Source organism: Bombina bombina, chromosome 4, assembly GCF_027579735.1.
Source record: "Bombina bombina isolate aBomBom1 chromosome 4, aBomBom1.pri, whole genome shotgun sequence".
NCBI classification, from domain to species: domain Eukaryota; kingdom Metazoa; phylum Chordata; class Amphibia; order Anura; family Bombinatoridae; genus Bombina; species Bombina bombina.
In genome coordinates, this window is record NC_069502.1 from 435,174,079 (window position 1) to 435,191,266 (window position 17,188).

At 40.2% G+C, this 17,188-nt stretch overlaps 1 protein-coding gene across 3 annotated transcripts in view; it reads left to right on the plus strand.

Moving 5' to 3' along the window:
* Nucleotides 1-17,188, plus strand: part of LOC128656390 (choline-phosphate cytidylyltransferase A) — a 125,630-nt gene that overhangs the window by 10,890 nt on the left and 97,552 nt on the right. For all 3 annotated transcript variants that reach the window (XM_053710264.1, XM_053710266.1, XM_053710265.1), the window contains exon 2: nucleotides 16,076-16,137. The gene's annotated coding sequence lies outside the window, so the exon portion shown is untranslated. The remainder of the gene's footprint in view (nucleotides 1-16,075; nucleotides 16,138-17,188) is intronic.

The window sequence follows — 17,188 nt, forward strand, 5'->3', positions numbered from 1 at the left end:
CAAGACTTGTAGAGGTGCAGCTAGGTTTTGGAATTTATTTTCTGGGTGAAATTTTTTGTGTAACGTTTCTTAAAGTGACAGTAACGTTGTTTTTTTTTTGTTTTTTTTGCTGCTACATTTTGTTGATTTTTTAATTATTTTTTTTGTGTGCTAAAGATGGAACAAGATGACTTGCAAGATGTTACTTGTACTTTATGTCTAGATGGTAATGTAGTGCCACCTATCCCTTTCTGCTCTTCATGTATAGAGAGAACATTAAATTACAGGGATAGGCGTTTTGATTCAGAGCCTTCATTTTCTAAGCAGAATGTTATTCAGGGGTCTCCTGTTCAAGCTCCCCTATCATCCCAAACTCTATCCTCTTCCCAGGCTATTCACATATCCTCTGCTGTATCTGAGGCTCTGTCTGCTTTTCCTGTGTTGCAGGGGAAACACAAAAGGAAGCTTTAGGTTTCTGACTCTGTTGCAGTTATGTCAAATGTTTCTTCCCATAGGTCTGAGGAGGAAGAGACTTCGGTAGTGTCTCAGGGGGAAATTTCAGACTCGGATAGTGTAATTCCTTTTCGTTTTCCTGATTCTGATGTGGCTTCTTTCAGATTTAAGCTGGAGCACCTCAGTTTGTTACTCAGGGAGTTTTTGGCTACTTTGGATGACTCTGACTCGATGGTAATAGGGACTCTCAAGAAGGCTAGTAAACTTAAACTTGTTTCAGAAATTATTTCTCCAATTTTTAGGAAGATGTTTCCTATTGCAGACTCTATTAAGGAATCCTGGCAGATGGTTCCTAAGGTAGAGGGAGCTATTTCCACATTGGCCAAGAGGACCACTATTAAAACTGAGGATAGTTGTATCCCTCAGGATAAGAGAAATAAACAGAAGGGTCATCAGAGTAATTTATGTTCCTTTCATTCCTTCTCTGGTAGTCTTCTTCTTCCTCCTCCAAACAGGATCAGTCCAAGCCCTCTTGGAAGTCCAATCAGTCCTGGAGCAAGGGGAAGCATTCTAAGAAGCCTGCTGCTGACTCTAAGTCAGCATGAAGGGTCTGCCCCCGATCCGGGAATGGATCGCGTGGGGGGCCGGCTTTTACTTTTCACTCAAGCCTGGGTTTGAGATGTTCCAGATCCCTGGGTGGTAGATATTGTGTCCCAGGGATACAAGCTAGAGTTCAAAACTTTCACTCTCAGGGGCAGGTTTCTTCTTTCCAGGTTATCTGTAGACCAGATAAATATAAGGGAATTCTTAAGTTGTGTTCAGGATCTTTCCGACATGGGAGTGATCGTTCCTGTTTCAGTTCAGGAGCAGGGACTAGGGTTGTATTCCAATCTGTTTATTGTCCACAAAAAGGAGGGAACTTTCAGACCCATCCTAGATCTCAAGTGGGTAAACAAATTTCTCAGAGTTCCGTCTTTCAAGATGGAAACTATTCGGTCAATTCTTCCTCTGGTTCAAGAGGGTCAGTTCATGACTATTGTAGATCTGAAGCATGCATATCTACATATTCCCATTCACAAGGATCATCACAGGTTTCTGAGATTTGCCTTCCTAGACAAGCATTTTCAGTTTGTGGCTCTTCCTTTTGGTATTGCAACAGCTCCCAGGGTGTTCTCAAAGGTCCTATGTGCGTTACTAGCAGTTCTCAGATTGCAGGGGGTTGCGGTAGCTCCTTATCTGGACGACATTCTAGTTCAGGCCCCATCTTTTCAACTAGCAAACTCCCACACGTAGTTGTTGTTATCTTTTCTGTGATTCCGGCTACAAGAGTGGTATTCTTGGGAACAATTATAGATTCTCTAGAAATGAAGATTTTTTTTTTTTTGACAGATGCAAGGAAACCGGAAATGTTCAATTCTTGCCTTGCTCTTCAGTCCTCGACCGTCAGTGGCCTAGTGTATGGAGGTTATTGATTTGATGGTTTCGGTCATGGACATCATTCCGTTTGCTCGGTTCCATCTCAGGCCTTTGCAGTTATGCATGCTCTGACAGTGGAACGGGGATTATACGGATCTGTCTCCAAAGATTGTTCTAGATCAGGCTGCAAAAGCTTCTCTTCTGTGGTGGTTGTCTCAGGATCTTCTCTCTCAGGAAACTTGTTTTCGCAGGCCTACCTGGGTGATCGTGACCACGAATGCCAGTCTGCTGGGTTGGAGAGCTGTCTGGGGTTTGCTGAAGGCTCAGGGTCTGTGGACTGGGGAGGAATCAACTCTTCCCATAAATATCTTGGAGCTGAAGGCCATCTTCAATGCCCTTTTGGGACTTCCCTGGCCATGATAGAGGTATCCAATATTATGCAGTGAGCGGAGGCTCACAACTGCTGTCTATCTGCGATCCACATTCCAGGGGTGGACAATTGGGAAGCAGATTTTCTGAGCAGACAGTCTTTTCATCCGGGGGAGTGGGAACTTCATCCGGAGGTGGTTTCCAGTTTGATTCTCAGATGGGGTCAACTGGAGCTGGATCTTATGCATCTCGTCACAATGCCAGGCTTCCAAAGTACGGATCGAGGTCAAGGGATCCTCAGGCTGTACTGATAGATGCTCTAGCAGTTCCTTGGAAGTTCAGCCTGGCTTACACGTTTCCTCCGTTTGCCCTTCTTCCTCGGGTGATTGCTCAGATCAGACGAAAGAGGGCGTCAGTGATTCTCATTGCACCGGCGTGGTCTTGCAGGATCTGGTATGCAGATCTGGTGGAGATGTCATCCTCCCCACCTTGGAGTCTTCCGTTAAGGAAGGACCTTCTACTTCAGGGGCCCTTCCTTCATCCAAATCTCGTTTCTCTGAAGTTGACTGCTTGGAGATTGAATGCTTGATTTTGTCTAAGAGTGGTTTATCTGAGTCGGTTATTGAGAGTATGATTCAGGCGTGTAAGCCTGCGACTAGAAAGATCTATTATAAGATATTGTGTAAATATCTGTATTGGTGGGAATCCAGAGGCTATTCTTGGAGTAGTGTCAGGATTCCTTGGATTTTGTCTTTTCTCCAGGAGGGTCTGGAGAAGGGTTTATCTGCAAGTACCCTGAAGGGGCAGATTTCTGCTTTATCTGCTTATTTTTTTCTGCTTTAGCGCTGCGAAATCTGTTGGCCCTCAAAATAACCGATAATAATAATATCTATTTTGTTGCACAAACGTCTGGCGGATGTGCTAGACGTGCAAAGGAGGGTGTGTGTGTGTATTGGCATACGAATCCTCACAACATAGATAATGAGTATATATAACACTCTTTTTGGCAGTCCTTTAAGGCAATAAAACAATACAATATGTCACGGTAATGGCTTGACATTTACTCACGCTTCTTATGATGGTGGGAGGACCTTCCGCTATTCCTGCGGTGCGAAGAGAGCCGTGCTCCCTATGTCAGCGTTTCTTCCTGTGCAAGCCGCGGCAAACAGCATCCGACTTCTTGGCGCTCTTCTGTACTTTCTCCTTGGCGCTATCCGATGACGATGGCTGAAGCCTTTCAGGAACAGCCGAAGGTACTGGCAAATAGATCGTTCCGTCCTGGAACTAACACCGGATCTGCTGAAATTCGTATAGAAACAGGGAAAAAGAGTCGATCTGATTCCAGGTATTATAAAAAATCCAACTTTATTGAAAACAAATGTTAAAAACGAAGGGGAAGTACCTTAGCAAATTGCGAGTTGTAGCAGGCAAAGCACTTGGCTTACGCGTTTCGGCTTAGTGAGCCGTAATCATAGCCTGGATGTGCTAGACGTTCAGTCTTTTTGTCAGGCTTTGGTTAGAATCCGGCCTATGTTTAAGTTTGTGACTCCTCCTTGGAGTCTTAATTTAGTTCTTAGAGTTCTCCAACAGGCTCCGTTTGAGCCTATGCATTCTTTGGATATTAAGTTGTTAACCTGGAAGGTTTTGTTTTTGGTTGCTATCTCTTCGGCTCGAAGAGTTTCAGAGCTTTCTGCGTTGCAATGTGAGTCTCCTTTTCTTATTTTTCATTCTGATAAGGTAGTTCTTCGTACTGCCCTAGGTTTTCTTCCCAAGGTTGTTTCTGATAAGAATACTTCTTTGTGTCCTAATCCTCCTTCTCATAAGGAACGTTTGTTGCACAATCTGGATGTAGTTCGTTCATTGAAATATTTGCAGGCGACTAAGGTTTTTTGCCAGTCTTCTTCTTTATTTGTTTTTTTTTTCTGGCAAGCATAAAAGTCAGAAAGCTATGGCTACTTCTCTTTCTTTTTGGTTGAGGAGTGTTATTCGCTTGGCATATGAGACTGCTGGTCAGCAGCCTCCTGAGAAAAAATCACAGCTCATTCCACGAGGGCTGTTTCTTCTACTTGGGCTTTCTAAAATGGTGCTTCTGTAGATCAGATTTGCAAGGCTGCCACTTGGTCATCTTTACACACTTTTTCAAAATCTTACAAATTTGATACTTTTGCTTCAGCTGAGGCTGTTTTTGGGAGAAATGTTCTTCAAGCAGTGGTGCCTTCTGTTTAGGCTGTCTTGTCCCTCTCTTATCATCCGTGTCCTCTAGCTTGGGTATTGATTCCCAATAGTAATTATGATGATCCTTGGACTCACCGTGTCATTAGAAAGAAAATGAAATTTATGCTTACCTAATAAATTTGTTTCTTTCTTGACACAGTGAATCCACAGCCCGCCCTGTACTCAGACAGTTTATTTTTTCATAAACCTCAGGCACCTCTCCACCTTATATTACTTCTTTTCTCTTTTCCCTTTGGTCGAATGACTGGGGGTTGTGGGTAGGGGTGTGGTATTTAACAGCTTTGCTGTGGTGCTCTTTACCTCCTCCTGCTGGTCAGGAGTGATATTCCCAATAGTAATTATGATGATCCGTGGACTCACTGTGTCAAGAAAGAAACAAATTTATCAGGTAAGCATACATTTCATTTTTCTACCTGAATCATGAAAGAAAGAAAAATGGTTTTCATGTCCCTTTTTATATTTCATTGTCTTACTTCTCTTTGGCAAGCTTCTTTAATTACACGTGGAAATAAATAAGAGACCACTGCATTTTTTCTGGTTTTACTATTTATGGTTATGTATGTGAGAAAAATTAACATTTTGTTTTATTCTATAAACTACTGACAACATTTCTTTCAAATTCCAAATAAAAATATTGAACATTTATTTGCAGAAACTGGTCAAAATAACAAAAAGATGTAGTGTTTTTAGACCTTGAATAATTTGAAGAAAACAATATATTCATTTTAAATAACACAATACTTTTAGAAATCAGTATTTGGTGGAATTAGCCTGATTATCAATAACAGCTTTAATGCATCTTGGTATGCTCTCCACCAGTCTTTCACATTCCTGTTGGGTGACTTTATGCCATTCCTGGTGCAACAATTCAAGCAGCTCGGCCTTGTTTGATCGCTGTTGACCATCTATCTTCATCTTGATCACATTCCAGAGGTTTTCAATGGGGTTAAGGTTTTGAGATTGGGCAGGGGATGACGGTCTTGATCGGGTTGTCCTCCATCCACACCTTGATTGACTTTGCTATGTGGCATGGAGCATTGTCCTGCTGGAAAAAACAATTCTCAAAGTTGGGGAACATTGTCAGTGCAGAAGGCGTCAATTTTTCTACCAGGATAACCTTGTATGTGGCTTGATTTATGAGTTCTTTAGAAAGATCAATTTGTTCGATTCCAGCCTTGCTTAAGCCAGGCCAATTTAGAGCTTCGCCCAACACCTGGTTGTCTAATAAATAGAAAGAGACCTGAAGAGGCCTACAAGCCATAGTGTCTGGCACCCACTGTGAATTTTGTTGGAGGATTGATCTGGGGGTGCTTCAGCAAGGCTGATATCGGGCAGAGTCATCTTTGTGAAGGTCGCATATATCAAGCCATGTAAAGGTTATCCTGTAGGAAAACTTGCTTCCTTCTGCTCTGAAGATTTATTTTTTTCCAGCAGGACAATGCTCTGCCACACAGCCAGGTCAATCAAGGTGTGGCTTGAGGACCACCAGATCCAGACCCTGTCATCGCCAACCCAATCTCTAGACCTGAACCCCATTGAAAACCCCTGGAATGTGATCAAGAGGAGGATGGATGGTCCAAAGCCATCAAACAAACCCAAGCTGCTTGAATTTTTTTGCCAGGAGTGGCATAAAGTCACCCAACAGCAATGTGAAAGACTGGTGGAGAGCATGCCAAGATGCATGAAAACTGTTGATAATAAGTAATAAGTTTTATTTATTCATAAATATTTATACATATATCTGATGGTATATTCCATAAAGAATGGCACACACCAACTATCAACAGCAGCCCGGTACACTGCTAAATAAACATCCAATGACTCCAAAGTGTATCCAGGATAGGCAGTTTCCTCAATGGGTACACAAGCAGGCAAAACAGGCAAAGGGTCTTTAAAAAAGCCTTTTATTTAATTGTTTAATGTTTAAACAATATTGCCCAAAGCCATAACATTTCAGCTCCCAATGGAGCCTTTATCAAATGGAGGCCAAAGTAGACTTAAACTATTGCACAAGAGAACCCCTTAATAGACCCAACACCCACCTGTGATAATCAGTGATCATCCATAACAGCTGTGCCTCGCATTGGACCAAACACTGTAACCGCACTATAGACAATACAAATTGACCGTGCATCGTGATGATGTCATCAGGAAGTTCCGATGTAGCCATGGCAACACATACACAAAAGCTGTGTATCAGACATCGCTTAAAGGATGCAATCAACAGCTGTTAGATGTAGATGTATAACTACATATAAAGAACATATAAACTATGTATAAATGACAGGACCATATCACAATACCAAAGCGTATAGTTAGTAACAACCACTTAAAAGCTAACATATAATTAATCAATTTATGGCAACTTAAAGCAACTTTATATATCTTAAAATATTCCCCTCAGTACAGCCTAATGTGGTAATCTATACATTGCTGTATCAAAACCACTACTGGCATCTTCTAATAAGGAGAGTATATACAGGACTTTCAACTTTGTGTCTCAAGAGTATGGTAGAAATTGAATTATTTACAAAGTCCTGACATAGAGGAGGATAATACTCAGACATCCTAGGTCCAAACAGTCCCCCTGCTTCAGAGGCGACATGCTGATTGTGTACTCCAACATTCTCATTTCATAAGCCTTCCCTGGGTACAGGGGCTTCACTGACAACTTATCCAGGCTCCTACACATCTAGATTAGAGATAGCAACAGGCAAAGTCCATCATGCTGTTCAGGCCTCTAGGTGAGACTGTATCCAATGAAAAATCCATCTCGCTTCCATCTTTAGCTCTATCACCCCCTTGCTTCAATGGCGGTAGATGGTCGATTAACATTGTACGTAGTGATGATATAGGATGGCCTGCTTTGCTTTCACAAAGTGCCTGGCCATGTGCTGATCAGAATCTTCCTTGTCAATGGCCTGTCTAATGGCTGATTTGTGGTCGGCTAGGCGCTCCCTGAAGGTAGTGATCGTTTTTCCAATATAACACAGAGAATATGGACAGATGATTATATAAATCACATATTCAGAAAGGCAAGTCAATCTGTGTTTGATCTGATATAGCTTATTCGTGTGTGGATGATGAAATGTGCTGCCTGTAATCACACTATTACAAGTCACGCAGTTTCCACAACGAAAACATCCCTTTTTACCTCTGGGCAACCATGTCTCTTTATGATAACAATGGACTGGATCCGTCAGTACCAGAAGATCACTTACATTTTTAAATCTCTTATATACCATTCGGAGAGGTGGAATACCACCAAATGGAAGACTGCTACCCATTGCTACTATAGGCCAGTTATCCTTGAGTGCTGCCGTCACAAATCTAGTTGCCGGAGTATAGGTAGTGATGAAATACATTCGGGTGTCAGGAGCATCATCAGCTCTTCTGATGGTGGTGTGTGCCTGTGTCAGGCCTTTAGCTTTATTAAATTGTTGGGAAATGAGAGAATGTGGGTACCCTCTGTTCAGGAATTTCATAGACATTTCATCAAGTTGTGACATTTTCTGAGTATTATCGATGTTTCGCACCACCCGCAGAAGCTGAGAAGAACTGACCCCATCTTTCTGAAAACGAGGATGAAAACTGCTATAATGCAAAATGGAGTTTTTGTCGGTCTGTTTACTAAAAAGATTAGTATGTAGTTGACATCCCTCTGCTTATAAACTCCTTATATATCTCAAGATCAAGAAAATGAACCATTTTTGTGTCGCTCTCTATCTTAACCCCTTAAGGACACGGCCATTTTTCAATTTCTTTCCCTTAAGGGCCAGGGCTATTTTTACATTTCTGCGGTGTTTGTGTTTAGCTGTAATTTTCCTCTTACTCGTTTACTGTACCCACACATATCTATCTAAAGATACCATTATTTTCATCATATCTTATAATTTACTATTAAAAATATGATAAAATATGAGGAAAAAATGGAAAAAAACACACTTTTTCTAACTTTGACCCCCAAAATCTGTTACACATCTACAACCACCAAAAAACAACCATGCTAAATAGTTTCTAAAATTTGTCCTGAGTTTAGAAATACCCAATGTTTACATCTTCTTTGCTTTTTTTTGCAAGTTATAGGGCCATAAATACAAGTAGCACTTTGCTATTTCAAAACCACTTTTTTTCAAAATGAGCGCTAGTTACATTGGAACCCTGATATCTGTCGGGAATACCTAAATATCCCTTGACATGTATATATATTTTTTTTAGAAGAAATCCCAAAGTATTGATCTAGGCCCATTTTGGTATATTTCATGCCACCATTTCACCGCCAAATGCGATCAAATAAAAAAAAATGGTAACTTTTTCACAAACTTTAGGTTTCTCACAGAAATTATTTACAAACAACTTGTGCAATTATGGCATAAATGGTTGTAAGTGCTTCTCTGGGATCCCCTTTGTTCAGAAATAGCAGACTTATATGGCTTTGGCGTTACTTTTTGGTAATTAGAAGGCTGCTAAATGCCACTGCGCGCCACACGTGTTTTATGCCCAGCAGTGAAGGGGTTAATTAGGGAGCATGTAGGGAGCTTGTAGAGTTAATTTTAGCTTTAGTGTAGTGTAGTAGACAACCCGAAGTATTGATCTAGGCCCATTTTGGTAAATTTAATGCCACCATTTCACCGCCAAATGCGATCAAATTTAAAAAAAAACGTATTTTTTTCCGCAATTTTAGGTTTCTCACTGAAATTATTTACAAACAGCTTGTGCAATTATGGCACAAATGGTTGTAAATGCTTCTCTGGTATCCCCTTTGTTCAGAAATAGCAGACATATATGGCTTTGGCAATGCTTTTTGGTAATTAGAAGGCTGCTAAATGCCGCTGTACATCACACGTGTATTATGGCTAGCAGTGAAGGGGTTAATTAGGGATCTTGTAGGGAGCTTGCAGGGTTAATTTTAGCTTTAGTGTAGAGATCAGCCTCCCACCTGACACATCAGACCCACTGATCCCTCCCAAACAGCTCTCTTCCCTCCCCCACCCCACAATTGTCCCCGCCATCTGAAGTACTGGCAGAAAGTCTGCCAGTACTAAAATAAAAGGTATCTTTTTTTTTTTTTCTTTTGGGAGCATATTTACATATGCTGCTGTGTAGGATCCCTCTTAGCCCCAAACCTCCCTGATCCCCCCCCCAAACAGCTCTCTAACCCTCCCCCTCTACATTATTGGGAGCCATCTTGGGTACTGGCAGCTGTCTGCCAGTACCCAGTTTACAAAAAAAATGTATATTTTTCCCCCACTTTTCTGTAGTGTAGCTTCCCCCCCCCCAAGACTAAACCCCCACCCCCTCCCAGATCCCTTCGATTAACATATTTATCCCCCCTCTCTCCCTCTAAATAGAAACCACTGTTCCATAGTGTAATGGTTCCCACCCGCTCCCTCCCCGTGCACGCGCCCGTCCGCCTCCCCTGTGCGCGCCCCCCAGCAATCCCGCCCACGATCCCGCCCACCGGTAAGCCATCGATCGCCGCCCACCCGCCTCCCACGTCTGCTCCCACCCACCAATGATCGCGGCATCGATGTCCGGTGCAGAGAGGGCCACAGAGTGGCTCTCTCTGCATCGGATGGGGAAAAATGTTATTGCAGTGATGCCTCGATATCGAGGCATCACTACAATAACCGGAAAGTGGCTGGAAACGATCAGGATCGCTTCCAGCCGCTTTCAACCCCAACGTCGTACAGGGTACGTCGCTGGTCTTTAAAGACCAGTTTGTGCAAGACGTACCCTGTACGACGCGTGTCGTTAAGGGGTTAAATCTAATAGTAGATTCCAGTGAGTTCAAGGCATCAAACCAGACCATCAATGAATCAGAGGTAACCCTCCAGATCAAAAACACATTATCAATATTACGGCGGTAAAAACGAATAGATGTGTTTGTGGAAAAGAAGATATTCGATTGTTCGTACATTGCCATATAAATATTGGCATATGTAGGGGCCATACTCGACCCCATAGCCGTTCCAAGGGTTTGCAGAAAAAAAAATGCCTCTTCAAAGTGAAAAAAGTATTTTCCAGACACAACTCTAATAACTGAACAATAAAGTCAATAGGGTGGCCGTTATATTGTTGGTTGCTAATAAGTATCCAACGTACCATATCAATACCGTGTCAGTGTGGAGTTACAGTATACAAAGTAAATTAATTAGTTCAAATGAATCTTTAAGATATGACCGAGTAATCTACTCGCTCATATCTTAAAGATTCATTTGAACTAATTAATTTACTCAAGGCACAAACTGACTTCTCTGAGTCTGATGTACTTGTTACCATGGACGTGGTAAGTTTGTATACTGTAATTTCACACCGACACGGTATTGATATGGTACGTCAGATACTTATTAACAACCAACAATATAACGGCCCCCCTATTGACTTTATTGTTCAGTTATTAGAGTTGTATCTGGAGAATAATGTTTTTCGCTTTGAAGAGGCATTTTTTCTGCAAACCCTTGGAACGGCTATGGGGTCGAGTATGGCCCCTGCATATGCCAATATTTATTTGGCAATGTACGAACAATCGAATATCTTCTTTTCCAGAGAAAGTGTTTTTACAAATGTTAGCTTTAAGTCTTTTAGCCATAACTTTAATATTTGTTTTCCTGTTTAAAACAAACACTATTCATGACACTACTTATTTACTTAAAAGGACAGTAAAATCAAAATTAAACTTTCATGATTCAAATAGAGCATGCAATTTTAAATATCTTTCCAATTTACTAAAGTTATCAAATTTGCTTCGTTCTCGATATCTTTTATTGAAGAGTATGTATATATTAAAGAGTATGTATTTGTGTGTGTGCATGTGTGTATATATTAAAAAAAAAAAAAAAAAATATATATATATATATATATATATATATGTGCGCGCGCACACATACACACACACGTGTGTGTATGTGTATATATATATATATTCACAACCCCGAAAACGTTCCTCAATAAAAGGTTTTGTGGAAGTCCTGTGAGTGCATCCTTACCTTCCTGTATGCTTTATATTCTTGCACCCAGGCTGTTAACTCGTGGTGGGCTGAGCTGGAAATTGGCTTGTTGTGTGTATGTGTATATGTATATATATATATATAAATACAAATTATTCCACTTCTCTCTCCTTTATCTCTGTCATTGGTTTGTATATATATATAAAAAAAGGAACAACTTTTCAAATGTAGATCCTCTTCCAGGTTTGAGGTTTGAACCATCCCTGCTCTCTGACAGATGAACTGTTGGGTTTGGAAGGTTTAGGCTAGTCATTGACACCAGTGCATGACTTGAGTTTGTACATAAGCAGAGTTAGGCATTTATGGGGGGCATTTAGCAGGTCCCTTTAATTTTGTTTTGTGAAACTGGAACCTAAAACAATTATGTAAAGTGGCAGAAGGGGCATAGGGCAGAGCTCCCAACCCTAGAGACAATCCCTTGCCGATTACTCATGTACCATCATATTTGTATGTACGACAAGATGGGACATCTTGGAAATAGGAGAGTTATATATTATTGATGTACTGAACTTGCATGTATACTTGACTGTACCTACATTTAGGCTGACAAAGGCTTGCTTATTTTGTATTCCACTTCATGTTAAAGTGTTGGGGTCATATTCTGCCTTTGGTACAGTGGTTTCTAGTCTTTGTGCAGATAAACACCTCTATGTATAGCTTTTGGCTACCTCATATCATTTTAAAGCTATAAAAAATATTTTTCTCAATGACCGCAAAATACTTTCTTAATTATTTTATCCACAAAGGGCACTTAACTTATTTAACAGATGAATTAAAAAGCTGTCATTAGAAGGGAAAAAAAAAATATGTTCATGTGACTTGCAATCAGTTTATTAAATCTGATTACTTTATATGCATCTATTTACATTGGTTATACGCATTTCAAAATATCAAGAACTTAGTTTTAAATAGTAGATGAGTCATTTTGCTCTTTAGACCACTTGTCAGCGTCACCCAAGTTCTCTTCTCTTTGCAATAAACAGACCAGCACAATTTAGTAACGTGGATTACAAGGCAAAGTTAAATATAGACTGAAAGCTGAGCCGGTTTGGCAGGAGGAAGCATATCTGCAAGCTTGTTTAGTGCATTGCTATCTCCTAGTGATAGGTGGATTGGTAAAACATTATCTGCAGGGTAGAATGCAAAGATCACAGCACATGCAGTACTTTAACCCCTTAATGACCAGAGCACTTTTCCATTTTCTGTCCGTTTGGGACCAAGGCTATTTTTACATTTCTGCGGTGTTTGTGTTTAGCTGTAATTTTCCTCTTACTCATTTACTGTACCCACACATATTATATACCGTTTTTCTCGCCATTAAATGGACTTTCTAAAGATACCATTATTTTCATCATATCTTATAATTTACTATAAAATTTTTTTATAAAATATGAGGAAAAATGGAAAAAAAAACACACTTTTTCTAACTTTGACCCCAAAAATCTGTTACACATCTACAACCACCAAAAAACACCCATGCTAAATAGTTTCAAAATTTTGTCCTGAGTTTAGAAATACGCAATGTTTACATCTTCTTTGTTTTTTTTGCAAGTTATAGGGCCATAAATACAATTAGCACTTTGCTATTTCCAAACCACTTTTTTTTTCAAAATTAGCGATAGTTACATTAGAACACTGATATCTTTCAGGAATCCCTGAATATCCCTTGACATGTGTATATATTTTTTTAGAAGACATCCCAAAGTATTGATCTAGGCCAATTTTGGTATTTTTCATGCCACCATTTCACCGCCAAATGCGATCAAATACAAAAAATCGTTCACTTTTTCACAAATTTTTTCACAAACTTTCGGTGTCTCACTGAAATTATTTACAAACAGCTTGTGCAATTATGGCATAAATGGTTGTAAATGCTTCTCTGGGATCCCCTTTGTTCAGAAATAGCAGACATATATAGCTTTGGCGTTGCTTTTTGGTAATTAGAAGGTCGCTAAATGCCACTGCGCACCACACGTGTATTATGCCCAGCAGTTAAGGGGTTAATTAGGGAGCTTTTAGGGAGCTTGTAGGGTTAATTTTAGCTTTAGTGTAGTGTAGTAGACAACCCCAAGTATTGATCTAGGCCAATTTTGGTATATTTCATGCCACCATTTCACCGCCAAATGCGATCAAATAAAAAAAAAAAGTTACATTTTTCACAATTTTAGGTTTCTCACTGAAAACATTTACAAACAGTTTGTGCAATTATGGCATAAATGGTTGTAAATGCTTCTCTGGGATCTCCTTTGTTCAGAAATAGCAGACATATATGACTTTGGCGTTGCTTTCTGGTAATTAGAAGACCGCTAAATGCTGCTGCGCCTCACACGTGTATTATGGCTAGCAGTGAAAGGGTTAATTAGGGAGTTTGTAGGGAGCTTGCAGGGTTAATTTTAGCTTTAGTGTAGAGATCAGCCTCCCACCTGACACATCCCACCCCCTGATCCCTCCCAAACAGCTCCCTTCCCTCCCCCACCCCACAATTGTCCCCGCCATCTTAAGTACTGGCAGAAAGTCTGCCAGTACTAAAATAAAAGTACTAAAATAAAAAAATAAAAAATTATTTTTTAGCATATTTACATATGCTACTGTGTAGGATCCCCCCCCAAACCGCTCTCTAACCCTCCCCTCTGCCTTATTGGGGGCCATCTTGGGTACTGGCAGCTGTCTGCCAGTACCCAGTTTGCAAAAAAATATGTTTTATTTTATTTTTTACCTGGTTTTTCTGTAGTGTAGCTTCCCCCTCCCCACAGCCCAACACCCACCACCTAACTGATTTATTTTTTTCGTTTGATTTATTTATTTTATGCTATTTTTTTATCATTTTCCTACAATTTTTTTCTGTAGTGTAGCGGTTCCCACCCGCTCCCTCCCCGTGCACGCGCCCGCCCCCGCCCTCCCGTGCACGTGCGCGCGTCAGTGCGCGCCCCCTGGCCTCCCCGTCCACGATCCCGCCCCCCTCCACATCACGAAGGGCCATCCATGGCCGCCACCCGCCTCCCGGTCCGGCTCCCACCCACCAACGCTATAAGCCACCGATCTCCGGTGCAGAGAGGGCCACAGAGTGGCTCTCTCTGCACCGGATGGCTTAAAACGGTTATTGCAGGATGCCTCCATATCGAGGCATCACTGCAATAACCGGAAAGCAGCTGGAAGTGAGCAGGATCGCTTCCAGCTGCTTTCCACATCGAGGACGTGCAGGGTACGTTCTCAGGCGTTAACTGCCTTTTTTTGAGGACGTACCCTGCACGTCCTCGGTCGTTAAGGGGTTAAAGGGACATGAAACCCATTTTTTTTTCTTTTATGATTTAGAAAGAGCATGCCATTTTAAACAACTTTATAATTTACTTCTAGTATCTAATTTGCTTTATTCTCTTGATATAGTGTGCTGAAAAGCATATCTAGATATGCTCAGTAGCTGCTGATTGGTTGCTATACATAGACACCTCCTAGTATGATTGGCTCATCCATGTGCATTTCTATTTCTTCAATAAAGGATAGCTAAATAATGACGCAAACTAGATAATAGAAGTAAATTGGAATGTTGTTTAAAATTTTATTCTCTACTTGAATCATGAAATAATTTTTTTGGGTTTAGTGTTCCTTTAATGTTGGCTTGTTTTTACTTTGCAGCCTTTTAAGGGATCACAGCACATAGCCAAAGTATAACATAATTTATGGATTATTAGATAAAATAATAACTTTGTCTGCAGTAGAAATTTGCCTTTTGAATCGTAACATGGAGTTAAATATATCTGTCCATAAGTAATGATTCTTAAGTAGACCCCACCATAGGATAGTTTAGGTTCATGAACAAAAAATTTGATTAGTAAAGCATTACGTCATTTTTGTCATCCTGCATTGTGTCACTTTGAATTATAACCTGGCCAATGCCTGGTATTAATAACAATTGTCTGTAGAAGTAGTTTATTAAGCAGAATGAAAACAAAGATATGTTTTAGTAACCCAAATGCTTTGTCTCATTAAATATAGGCTAACCGTTCAGGCGTAGAAGAAATTAATATTTTACTCTACTACCAGAAAATCCTTTAATCTCATCAATCAATCTCTCTGTTTCTCAGTTTGTCTCTATTTCTCAGCACAAAAAAATAGATATAATCTTTATTTTCCATATGTAAATGTTTAGCACAATGTATTGTGCAGTGTGGGTGTATTGCAGTTGTGATAAAAATCAAGTGTTGCTACAGTTATTTACTGCTTGAACAAGACTGAGTTAATGAGAAATTATGAAATGCATGCAATATTTCTTCTGTATGATAAATAAGTAAAATAACCATTTGAGTAGGGCTGTGCAAAATATCACAGTTTTTTGATTTAATATTGCGATTTGAATAAAATATTTTTTAAGCATACATTTTGCACTGCAGACTGAGTAGGCCAGAGAATAGAGCACTGCCAGTCCGCCATCTTCCTTGTCTGCGCACACCTCAGGACTGGAGCAGCAAACCATGAGGCTTGTGAAATGGCAGCAGTAGCGTTACATGATTTGACAGGTTTCATTCTTTAGTTTTCAGTTTAAGTAGATTTCATCAGATGATTAACTCCTGGTATATCTGTTGCCTCACAACCAGTGTGTGTTTCTTGTTTTACAGACACATGAGTTGATAGCTCTGCCTCTGAAGTACTGTCCTTTGTACAGCAAAATAACACACAGGTAAGTTGCATATTTATTAGATAATATAGAATTCAGATTATTTGTTTTCTAATTTTCTTAGCAGGAATCAAACCATTAATAATATGATCGCCATATTTTGGTGAAATGTTTATGGCCTATGGTTATGACGTAGCATGACAAATCCCGAGCATCATAGCGTCTATTGCAAGCAAGAGGTGCAGTGCCCACTTATGGCCAGCTGCCACAAGGAGACACATCCCTCCGTGGAACTACCTGCATGTGGTGCTAAAAGGCAGCACAGCTCATCCTAGCCTTGATATTCAAAGGATTCTCCAGCTTGGAGATAATTGTAGTTCAGACTTCACAGTGGTTGAACTCACCGAATACTCAAAAGAAAAAGGGTGGAACTCTGCAGAACTGCAAGATCTCTCTATGTTTGTGAAGGACAAGTCTAGGGCAGTATAGCACTGCATAATATACAAGTTTTGTTGCAATTATTTTATATTACTATACATTTCAGGTTGGCTCAATTGCAAACTTAAACTGACCCTTTCAGAAAGTGGGAGGGACAGGGGAGTTCCCTGGGCTGAACAATGGAGTTCCCAGGGTATGTCTGAAGCTCTCTCGCAAGTCTTGTGACATTTTGTAAGCATATTTCACAAGCTGGTCTCACTGAATTATCTCACCAGCTGTATGCAGAATTCACAATACTTATTTTAACTAACAGAAAGTAATATGTACTAAAATATTGACAAAAGCGAGTTAAATTGTAGTGAAAACATGTCAGTTTCATTTGTAATTGATGCATGTAATTGATACTGAGCCTTTAGATCAGCCCCAGGTGTTCGCCATTTACCTTTTCTCTCCCATGTGAAATTTTGTATCCCAGAGAGCTTTATTACTTTCTATGGAAGGCATCTCTCATCTCTCTAGGACTTTCAAGTTCCTCCCATTTACTTCGAAAATTCAGTAAATTCAGAACTTGTGAAGCCTGCACTATAATCTCTCTCCAAACTATAGAATGTTGGATTATCTGGCCCTTAGAAACTAATGAAGCTCTCTGGGAAACTGAAGCTGACATTTTTTTTTG